This window comes from Benincasa hispida, chromosome 5 (assembly GCF_009727055.1).
Source record: "Benincasa hispida cultivar B227 chromosome 5, ASM972705v1, whole genome shotgun sequence".
Classification (NCBI taxonomy): Eukaryota; Viridiplantae; Streptophyta; class Magnoliopsida; order Cucurbitales; family Cucurbitaceae; genus Benincasa; species Benincasa hispida.
In genome coordinates, this window is record NC_052353.1 from 63,989,438 (window position 1) to 64,000,599 (window position 11,162).

An 11,162-nucleotide genomic window follows, 5' to 3' on the forward strand; every position below is an offset into this window, starting at 1 on the left:
ATGCATCATGTCCTATGTTCTAAAAATCAAGATTGAGATAAAATCACTAGTTGGAGATGGTGCAAGAAATCTAAACTTTTAGAGTCTTCATAATTATTGGGAAGAAAATTGGATGGTGAAGAGATTGTACACTATAGAACCAACACAAACCTGAGTCTTCAATAAGTGAGTACAACAATTTTTGTATGCAAAACTGATGGATCATATCTACAATCGAGGCCCAACCAAGCGATTCAATGTAGTTTGTTTTTTTATCTCACTTTTTGACCCCTTCATAGTTATGCATGTGTTTAAACAATTTTTATTTGATTTATAATATTAAGATATTATTTATCTTTGCATTTCTCTATCTCTTATCTTGATAGTAGTTATCTATATGGTTGAACAATATATATATATATATATTCAAAATTTCGACTATCAACAATATTAAGGTATTCTCGATTATTCTCTTTTTATATATACATTTTCTAGAGATATTTTTTTGCTCATTCAACCAAAAGACTTTGTATACATATGTCCTAATTCCGGTGAATCTTATAATAAGAAAATTAAGATTGGATTGATTGCTAACGTTTTAAATAGCTAAAGATTTTTTCTCAAGTTTTTGGATTAAATTTCACCTCAATACCATCGTAACAAGGGCTAAGAGGAGTGCCGTGAGATGTATGCGTCAAGTTTTTACGATGGAAAGAAATCGTTGGGATAAAAGTGAAGTACCAGCCCGACTATAATGATGATATCCAATGGAAGTCAATGTAATATATTGCTAAGTTGGAGGATACAAAGGGTTACAAGGGAAATCTGTCTCTGTTAAAACATTTTCCGAAAATTGGGAACAAAACGATTTATGGTGACGAAGATGGAAAAACTGTTGTTAAGGCTTGAAAATAAACAAGATTGAGATAAAATCATAGTTTGAAAAAAGATATAGGATTAAAATAAAATCACTAGTTAGAATGGAACAAGAAGTGTAAACTTTTAGAGTCTCGTAGAATTATTGGAAAGAAAATTAGATAGTGAAGAGACTGTACACTATAACAAGTAAGTACAACAATTTTTGTGTGCATAGCAGATGAATAATATCTACAAACCAGATCCGACCGGGCAATTCAATGTAGTTTGTTCTTTTATCTATACTTTTTGAACTCTACACAATTATGCATGGTTGAACAATTTTTATTTGATTTACAATATTACGATATTATTCATCTTTACATTTCTCTGATCCCTCTATTCAATAGTAGTTATCCATATGATCGAATGATTTTTTTTTTTTTTATTTAGTCTATCTTAATATAGAACAATATTATTGTCTTCTTAAATATTTAGTAGTAGTTACATATATATATATATATATATATTACTAGCGTAGTTATATATTTGTTTGCTTATAATAAGAAAAATAAGATTGAATTACTATCCTATCGTCCCAAATGTCTGAAGATTTTTTTGAGTTTGTGTGGATCACAGTAACACAAATTGTAATAAGGGCTAAGAGGAATGTTGCGAGATAAATGCGTCAAATTCTTTCGATGGAGAAGAAATTGTTGGGATAGATATGAAATACAAGCACTAGAGGCCGACTATAACGACGATATCTTGATGCATTATTTTAAACTTGGAATGGTACAAAGGCTTACAAGGGATCCCGTTTATGTTGAAATGCTTTTTGAAATTGGGGTCAAAACGCTTTATGGGATGAACATTGGAAAGACGGACATCACAACTAAAGTGTTGAAAATTAGAAATAAGATTGAGATAAAATTATTAGTTGACGATGAAGCAATAAATGTAAAAAGTCTTACAAAATTATTGGGGAGATGGTGAAGAGATTCTATACTAAAACCAACACAACCCAAGTCCTCGACAAGTGGGTACAACAAATCTAAATATAAAAAATATGGCATACCTTTTAATTTTTATACACCTTTTATATTTGTAAATAATATTATGCACGTAATTTAATTAATGTTTCCTTGAAAACTTTTTTTTTAAAAATAGTTTCGACTACAATTTTAAAACGATAATTTTATAATGATTTCAACATGCAATTTTATTTTTTAGAATTAGATTTCGAAATTTAATAATTTTAAAAAATCATTTTAATCCTTATCGTAATATTTCTTTTTAATAATAATTAATTTGGTAACATAATTGGCAGTAGGTAGGTTGAGATAATAATTTAGGCATGTAATGTATCCAAATTATATACATTAAGAACAAGTATTTATGTCTTAAAAAAAGACAAGTATTTATTACGTAAATATGGTGTGAGGTTAAAATGATTTTATGTATTAATTTTCAATACCATTAAATAAAGTAGCCATTATCACAATTCAATCTCTAAAACCAACATTTACATCTTTTCTATTATTTAATAGGAGTGTATATGTAACAACCCCACCTCCTAGGACTACTAAAAAGGGATCGCTACTGCACGCATAAATATTCTCATTTAGGAAAGATAAAGTAAATTAAAATAAAATAATCATGATTTTTAATTGCTTTAGGTATATAAGAAAATGTTCTGACATCATCTCAAAATCTTAAATCGTTCAACCCGGACATCCTTTTTAACAAAAAAAAAAATTATATAAAAAGAAAAAAAAATTAAATTATAATAAATCCATGATTGAAATAAAAAATAAACAAAACATGCGAAAATATAAAGGGTCAAATGCGGAAGTGAATTCTAGTTCCTTTGGCACTGTCACGGATTCCTCTTGTCAGTCACCCGAGTGTCCTTGCCCTTACCTGAAAAAAAATAAAGATAAAGGTTGAGTATAAAAATACTCAGTAAGTGATCCCATTACCGAGATCAGACTATGCATTCACGAGCAAAGAAAGATAGCCCGTGGCTCAAACAGCTACATCGGTTTTTTGATGATGAAAGGAAAATCAAAAGACGTACTATCCTGCCTTGAAACGCATGGCTAGCGGTCCGCAGGCACATCGTCAAGCATGATAATAACATGAACGTGAATCCGTCGACCCACGCATATCTAGCGGCCCGTACGCACACCGTCAAATATAATAATAACATGAACGTGAACCAATCGAATCACGCATGTCTAGCGGCCCATAGGCACACCGTCAAACATGATAATAACATGAACGTTAACTTGTCGGTTCACGCATGTCTAGCGGCCTGTAGGCACACCGTCAAAACATGAAACATGAAAATAAAAGTAACATGAATGTAAACCTGTCGGCTCACGCATGTCTAGCGGCCCGTAGATACATCGCCAAACATGATAATAACATGAACGTAAACCTGTCGGTTCACGCATGTCTAGCGGCTCGTAGGCACGCCGTCAAACATAATAATAACATGCGTCAATGCGAGACAATAAACCGCTCTACTGGTCTATTCATGCATCACATACATAATATTAGTATTGATTAGAAATTTTAACATGCTCATAATATTTGTAACTGTCATGCAACTAGCAAAACATAAGGTCAAATAAAAATCATGCTCCAGAGTTCACCAAGTAACTTGATAGGTCTAATCTAGGTCGCCTGGCACGAAGGCACCGGTAATAGTATCACTTACCTCAACTTGGTCTCAAAATTCTGCACAAACAACTCCTTAATAGACCTTGGATAAAACTCAAATCAACCTTAAGACATTAACCACAAGTTTAGTTTAGCAACTATGGCCTAGGAAGTGAGTAAAAAATTAAGTAAATCCCCGGGGTCTAAGTCCGAAGAATAACCAACCAACTTACACAAAACTTACCCAAACTAAAGCTCCCTGAAGAAAAGAATGGTCTCTTCTTTGATAACAACGCCCCAGAATCTTTAAAAAATCCAAATCCTGAAAGTTGACACAATGGGTAACAACTAAAATTGTTTCAACACCAAGTGACACTTCAAAAGACTCAAACACCAATCCTTGCCCAAAGTAATCCAACTCTTACCCAATCTTAAAAAGACAGTGGCGGGCGAACGGTGCCAGAAGCAAAACTGGACGGCGGGGCTGACGTCTGCGAGGCAAGCGGTGGCCGACTGGCGTGGTGGGATGGAATGGCGAGGAGATCAACGACGGCGACTAGGGTTGGAAGAAACTGAAGAAGAAGAAGGAGAGAAAAACTGGACGACGAGGCTGACTGGCGTGGGAAGAAGAGAAAAGAAAATTTACTTTTTTTTTTCCTTTTTCCTTTTCTCTTTTCTTTAATATTTTAAAAAACAAATTCCTTAATTATCTCCCAAAATATAATTATATATATTTTCCTTTAAAAAAAATCCAATAAACACATTTAATTATCTCCATAGATAATCAAATCTCCCAAATAAGCCAAAATAAAACTCAATTATTCCAAACAATTAAATCATATTTTAGCTTAGCCAAAAAAGATATAAATCTTATATAATTTATCCAAGTAGCCAACATAAAAAAAAAAACTTAATTACAAAATAAATCAGGATATTACATTCTACCCCCTTAAGAAATTTTCGTCATCGAAAGTTCTAATCCTGAAAAAGCTCGGGATAATGCATCCTCATGTCGTCCTCGCGCTCCCACGTTGCTTCCTCGAACTGGTGATTCTGCCAAAGAACCTTCATCAAAGTTATCTCCTTGTTGCGTAAAACTTTCACTTCCCTGGCCAGGATTCGAATGGGCTCTTCTTCATAGCTCAGGTTCTCATTTAAATGTAAAGGCTCATAATCCACAACATGAGATGAGTCTGCTACGTACTTCCTTAACATCAAACATGAAAAACATTGTGAACTGAAGAAAGAGATGGGGGCAAGGCTAGCCGGTATGCTACAGGGCCAACTCGTTCCAAGATCTCAAATGGCTCAATGAAACGAGGGTTCAACTTACCCCTCTTGCCAAACCTCAACACCCCCTTCATGGGTGCCACTTTCACAAACACCTTTCCACCTACCTCAAACTCTAGATCCTTACGCCTAACATTAGCGTAACTCTTCTGCTTGCTTTGAGCCGTCAACATTCGGGCCCTAATCTTCTGTATTGCCTCATTCATGGTTTTTACTAACTCAGGTCCTAGTAATTTCCGCTCACCAACCTCATCCCAGCATACGGGTGACCTACAACTCTTCCCATAAAGGGCCTCAAACGGTAACATACCAATGGTTACCTGATAATTATTATTATAGGCAAACTCTATCAAATGCAGGTGAGAGTTCTAACTCCTTGCAAACTCTAACGCACAAACACGTAACATATCCTTCAGTGTTTGGTTTAAATGCTCAGTTTGACCGTCAGTTTGTGGGTGAAAAGCCATGCTGAAATCCAAATGTGTACCCAATGCTGCCTGAAGGCTCTTCCAAAAGTTGAAGGTAAATCGAGGGTCCCTATCAGATACAATGGACACTAGTACTCTGTGCAATCTTACCACTTCTTTCATATACAACTCGACCCATCTACTCACTGAATAAGTAGACTTCCTTGGAATAAAATGTGCCAGCTTAGTGAGTCTGTCCACTACAACCCAAATTACTGTAAAACCCTTCGCAGTTCGCGACAAACCTACAATGAAGTCCATCGAGACATGCTCCTACTTCCATTCCGGTACGCTCAAAGGTTGCAATAAACCTGCTAGCTTTTGTTTTGAGGCCTTTAACTGCTGACACACTAAGCACTTACTGACAAACTCTGTTATCTCCACTTTCATGTTATTCCACCAGTAGCAACGTTTTAGGTCCTAGCACAGAGAACCTGTAACACCCCAGGCCCAGCATTTGGACCAAGATTCAGAATCCGAATTCGGCCCATGATGGCCCCGACATTCCCCTGCGTCCCCTACGACCTGGATACATCAACCTCACTTTTCTTGAATGCTTCTAGAAGTTAAATTTGTCCTCACAAACCAACACGGGTCCTTTCAACATGCTTTTTCCTCATTCACATGCATCCTAGGAAAATTCCCAGGTGGTCACCCAGCATAGGATTGCTCCAAGCTAAGCACGCTTAACTTTGGAGTTCTTATGATTGAGCCACCGAAAAGGAAGGTGCACCTTGTTTAGTTCCCTGTAGTCAATGCAGAGCCGTAAAGACCCATCTTTCTTTTTCACAGACAACATTGACGCACCCCAAGGGGACACACTAGGGCGTATGAAACCCTTATCCAACAACTCTTGCAACTGAACCTTGAGTTCCTTCAGTTCTGCTGGGGCCATTCTGTACGAAGCTTTCAAGATAGGAGTTGTGCTTGGCTCCAACTTGATAGCAAAGTCTATCTCCCGATGCGGCGGCAAACCTGGGAGTTCCTCTGGAAAGACATCCGGCCTGTCTCTTATACACATCTAGATGTGTATAAGAGACAGATGATACCCTTATCCAACAACTCTTGCAACTGAACCTTGAGTTCCTTCAGTTCTGCTAGGGCCATTCTGTACGGAGCTTTCGAGATAGGAGTTGTGCATGGCTCCAACTGGATAGCAAAGTCTATCTTCCAATGCGGCAACAGACTTGGGAGTTCCTCTGGAAAGACATCCGGGTAGTCACGTACTACTGGCTTCGAAGTCAAAGAGACCTCAGACTCTCTAGTGTTGACAACACTAGCCAAGATACTCCAGGTACCCTGGTTAAGCAACCTCTGGGATTTCATGGCAGAAATCACTTTGGGCAGGACCACGGTCCCTTCCCCTTTAAATTTAAAGCTGGCTCCCATGGGAGGGTTAAAGATCACCTCCTTGCGAGAGCAGTCTATACTGGCATGGTTAGCAGCTAGCCAATCCATGCCCAGAATCACATCAAAATCCCGCATGTCCAAGACTATTAAAGTCACATCCAGAGTATGACTCGCTACTTCAATTTGACATGCTTTTATCTTTTCCTTTGCTAACAAAATTTCTCCAGACGGAGTGGAAACCGACAACACATAGTGTAAAGGCTCTAGTTCTAACATGGCATGCTTAACAAACAACGATGATATAAACGAATGGGATGAACTCGAATCAAACAATACTAGCGCAAAATGCCCCAAGATTGGGAGCGTACCTGTCACAACAGTGTCTGCTTTCTCGGCCTCCTGCCGGGTGGTAGAGTAAACACGACCTTGCTAATGCTGAGGCCTACCCGAACTCCTCTGTTCACGGCCTACAAACTAGTTCTCAAAATCGAACGTGCCTCTTGCAGGACATCTATCTATCGAGTGCCCCTCCTGTTTGCAACGAAAACAAACCTCGGTGCCTGCCAAATATTGACCCCAGTGATGTCTTCCACATGAGCTACACACCGATCACATTCTCTCCACCAAACCCGCCTCGGCAGCCTGCTGCCTAAAATGTTGAGGCGGTCTGTCTAAACCTTGAACCTTCTGATGGGGGTGAGGCTCAAAATCTTTCTGATCTACCTTCCTCTTTTGACTTGAGGAAGGTCTCGCCCTAAATGCTCGTAAATACTCATCTTCTGACTGTGGGTCCACCTCGGCTTCCAAGCGAAGTGCCTCAACATGAGTGGTTGGTTTTAATGCTCGCACAATACCTTGTATACTATCTTTTAGGCCTTGGACGAACCTTTCTACCTTCATAGCTTCCGTGGTGACGAACTTCGGGGAAGAACGGGATAAGGTGTCAAACAACTGGTCATACTCCTCCACTGACCTGTGTCCCTGCCTTAACTCCAAGAACTCCCCCTGCTTATTGTACCTCAGGTTGGCAGAGAAGTACTTCGCGTAAAAACGCTCCTTGAACTGCTCCTATGTCACTGGATCCCCTCCTACACCCAACATCCTTTCTGCCAACTGCCATCAGATCTGAGCTTTGTCGGTAAGCATAAAAACGACACACTGCATCTTCTGATCTTCTGGGCATTTCATATAACGAAAGATCGTTTCAATCGTGGATATCCATAATTTTGCATTGGTAGGGTCCTTTAGTGATCCATTGAAGGTGCTGGGGTTGTACTTTCTGAAATATCGCAAATACTTAGCCTCCACCAAAAGGCCTGACATGCTTTGGTTTTGGATCATGTTCTGAGTCTGGACTTGCGGCATCTGATCCTGTGGTAGTGGTTCTGACGGAACTGGGCAAACTAGGCCAGTCGTTCATCCATCATGTTCTTCACTTTACCCAACATAGCTGATGTAACTGCTTCCCCAATAGTGGCTGCCCAATCGGTAAACTCTGCTGGAGCGATGGGGGTGAGCTGCGTCTATGCGGCATGGCCGTGTGTTTGAGCTTTAGTTCGTGTCTGGGTTCGCGGCCACCCTGACCCTGAGGGGTCCCTAAGCGGCAAGAAATCCTCTGGTACCGGAGGTCCTGAACTTGTGCATCTTGAACTTGCATGAGGATCTTGATCCTGAACTAACGGATTCTGCTCTTCGGGAACGCACCCCCTTTCGGTAACCCTAAGACTACCTCTTCCCCTAACATGAATAATTTTCCTGACAGTTATTCGCAACCACCCCTTAACTACTTTCCTTACTAGCACAAAACACATCAATTGCAATCATAAATGCTACTAACTCGAGTGCATATTATTCTAAATACTTTTCATAAAGGACATACCTGGCGATGATGAAGAATCCGTTATAGGCCAAAAGGAACAACCTGGACTTACATAATAAGTCAGTCTACAGAACCCTAAAACACGGGCTATGATACCAACTGTAACAACCCCACCTCCTAGGACTACTAAAAGGGGATCGCTACTGCATGCATGCATAAATATTCTCATTTAGGAAAGACAAAGTAAATTAAAATAGAATAACCATGATTTTTAATTGCTTTAGGTATATAAGAAAATATTCTGACATCATCTCAAAATCTTAAATCGTTCAACCCGGGCATCATTTTTAACAAGAAACAGATTATATAAAAAGAAAAAAAAATTAATTTATAATAAATCCATGATTGAAAAAAAAAAACAAAACATGTGAAAATATAAAGGGTCAAATGCAGAAGCGAATTCTGGTTCTTTTGGCACTGTCACGGATTCCTCTTGTCAGTTGCCTGAGTGTCCTTGCCCTTACCTGAAAAAAAATAAAGATAAAGGTTGAGTATAAAAATACTCAGTAAGTGATCCCATTACCGGGATCAGACTATGCATCCACGAGCAATAGCCTGTGGCTCATACAGCTACATCGATTTTTTTGATGATGAAAGGAAAAACAAAAGACGTACTATCCTGTCCTGAAACACATGTCTAGCGACCCGCAGGCACACCGTCAAACATGATAATAACATGAATGTGAACCCGTCAACCTACGCATGTCTAGCGGCTCGTAGGCACGCCGTGAAACATAATAATAACATGAACGTGAATCAATCAACTCACGCATGCCTAGCGACCCGTAGACACACTGTCAAACATGATAATAACATGAACGTTAACCTGTTGGTTCACGCATGTCTAGCAGCCCGTAGGCACACCGTCAAAACATGAAACATGAAAATAAAAGTAACATGAACGTAAACCTGTCGGCTCACGCATGTCTAGCGGCCCGTAGGCACACTATCAAACATGATAATAACATGAACGTAAACCTGTCGGTTCACGCATGTCTAGCGGCCCGTAGGCACGCCGTCAAACATAATAATAACATGCGTCAAGGCGAGATAATAAACCGCTCTACTGGTCTATTCATGCATCACATACATAATATCAGTATTGATTAGAAATTTTAACATGCTCATAATATTTGTAACTGTCATGCAACTAGCAAAACATAAGGTCAAACAAAAATCATGCTCTAGAGTCCACCAAGTAACTTGATAGGTCTAATCTAGGTCGCTTGGCACGAAGGCACCGGTAATAGTATCACTTACCTCAACTTGGTCTCAAAAGTCTGCACAAACAACTCCTTAATAGCCCTTGGATAAAACTCAAATCAACCCTAAGACATTAACCACAAGTTTAGTTTAGCAACTATGGCCTAGGAAGTGAGTAAAAAATTAAGTAAATCCCCGGGGTCCAAGTCCGAAGAATAACCAACCAACTTACACAAAACTTACCCAAACTAAAGCTCCTTGAAGAAAATAATGGTCTCTTCTTTGCTAACAACGCCCCAGAATCTTTAAAAAATCCAAATCCTGAAAGTTGACACAATGGGTAACAACTAAAATTTTTCACCACCAAGTGACACTTCAAAAGACTCAAACACCAATCCTTGCCCAAAGTAATCCAACTCTTACCCAATCTAAAAAAGACAGTGGCGTGCGAATAGTGGCAGAAGTAAAACTGGATGGTGGGGCTGACGTCGGCGAGGGGAGCGGTCGACTGGCGCGGCAGCGGTGCTTTCGGCGACGACGGAACGGTGAGGAGGAGAGAAGGGGGAGGGGGGCTGCTTACGTGGGGAGAGAGAGAAGAAAATTTACTTTTTTTTTTCCTTTTTCCTTCTCTTTTCTTTAACCTTTCCATAAATATATAACAAAACTAAACTTCCTCCTTTTCCTTTTTTTAAAAAAATTCCTTAATTATCTCCCAAAATATATATACTTATATATATTTTCCTTTAAAAAAAATCCAATAATCACATTTAATTATCTCCATAGATAATCAAATCTCCCAAATACAAGCCAAAATAAAACTCAGTTAATTCCAAACAATTAAATCATATTTTAGCTTAGCCAAAAAAAAAACATAAATCTCATATAATTTATCCAAGTAGGCAACATATAAAAAAACTTAGTTACAAAATAAATCAGAATGTTAGTATATGGATTGGGTGAAATTTGAGGTGTTTTCTGGACCAACCCGAAAATTTGGATTGGTTGGATTAACAACCCAAATGACCCAAATAAAGTCTCCAACCCAACCCATAATATTCGGGTTGGGTTGGATTATTTATCGGGTTATAATTTATTTTTTATTTTTCATTAAAAATATATAAATTTATATACAACACATGACTAATAACTAAAATCTCACAAAATTCAAATGCGAAATACCAAATATCTATGATACTTATTACGAACTTTAAACAAAGACAAATATCATAACAATTTTAAATGAAAATATAAAAAAATTCATAAATTAATCAATAAAAAGTAATCAAACTTTAAACAAAGAGCAATATATATACGTATTTTATATATTCGGGTTGGGTTGGGTCAACCTAATTTTTTTTAGCCAACCCAGGACCCATTAAACAAAAATAGAAATATTTTATTTTATTTTAATTAAAATGACTTCTTAAAACAAAACATTGTATAAACTTAGTATCTATAAAACTTTTATGCAT

General features: G+C 38.1%; 1 pseudogene; it reads right to left on the reverse strand.

The window, feature by feature from the left end:
- Nucleotides 1–4,476: 4,476 nt before the first annotated feature.
- On the reverse strand, nt 4,477–6,743 carry LOC120077440 (annotated as a pseudogene).
- Nucleotides 6,744–11,162: the final 4,419 nt, after the last annotated feature.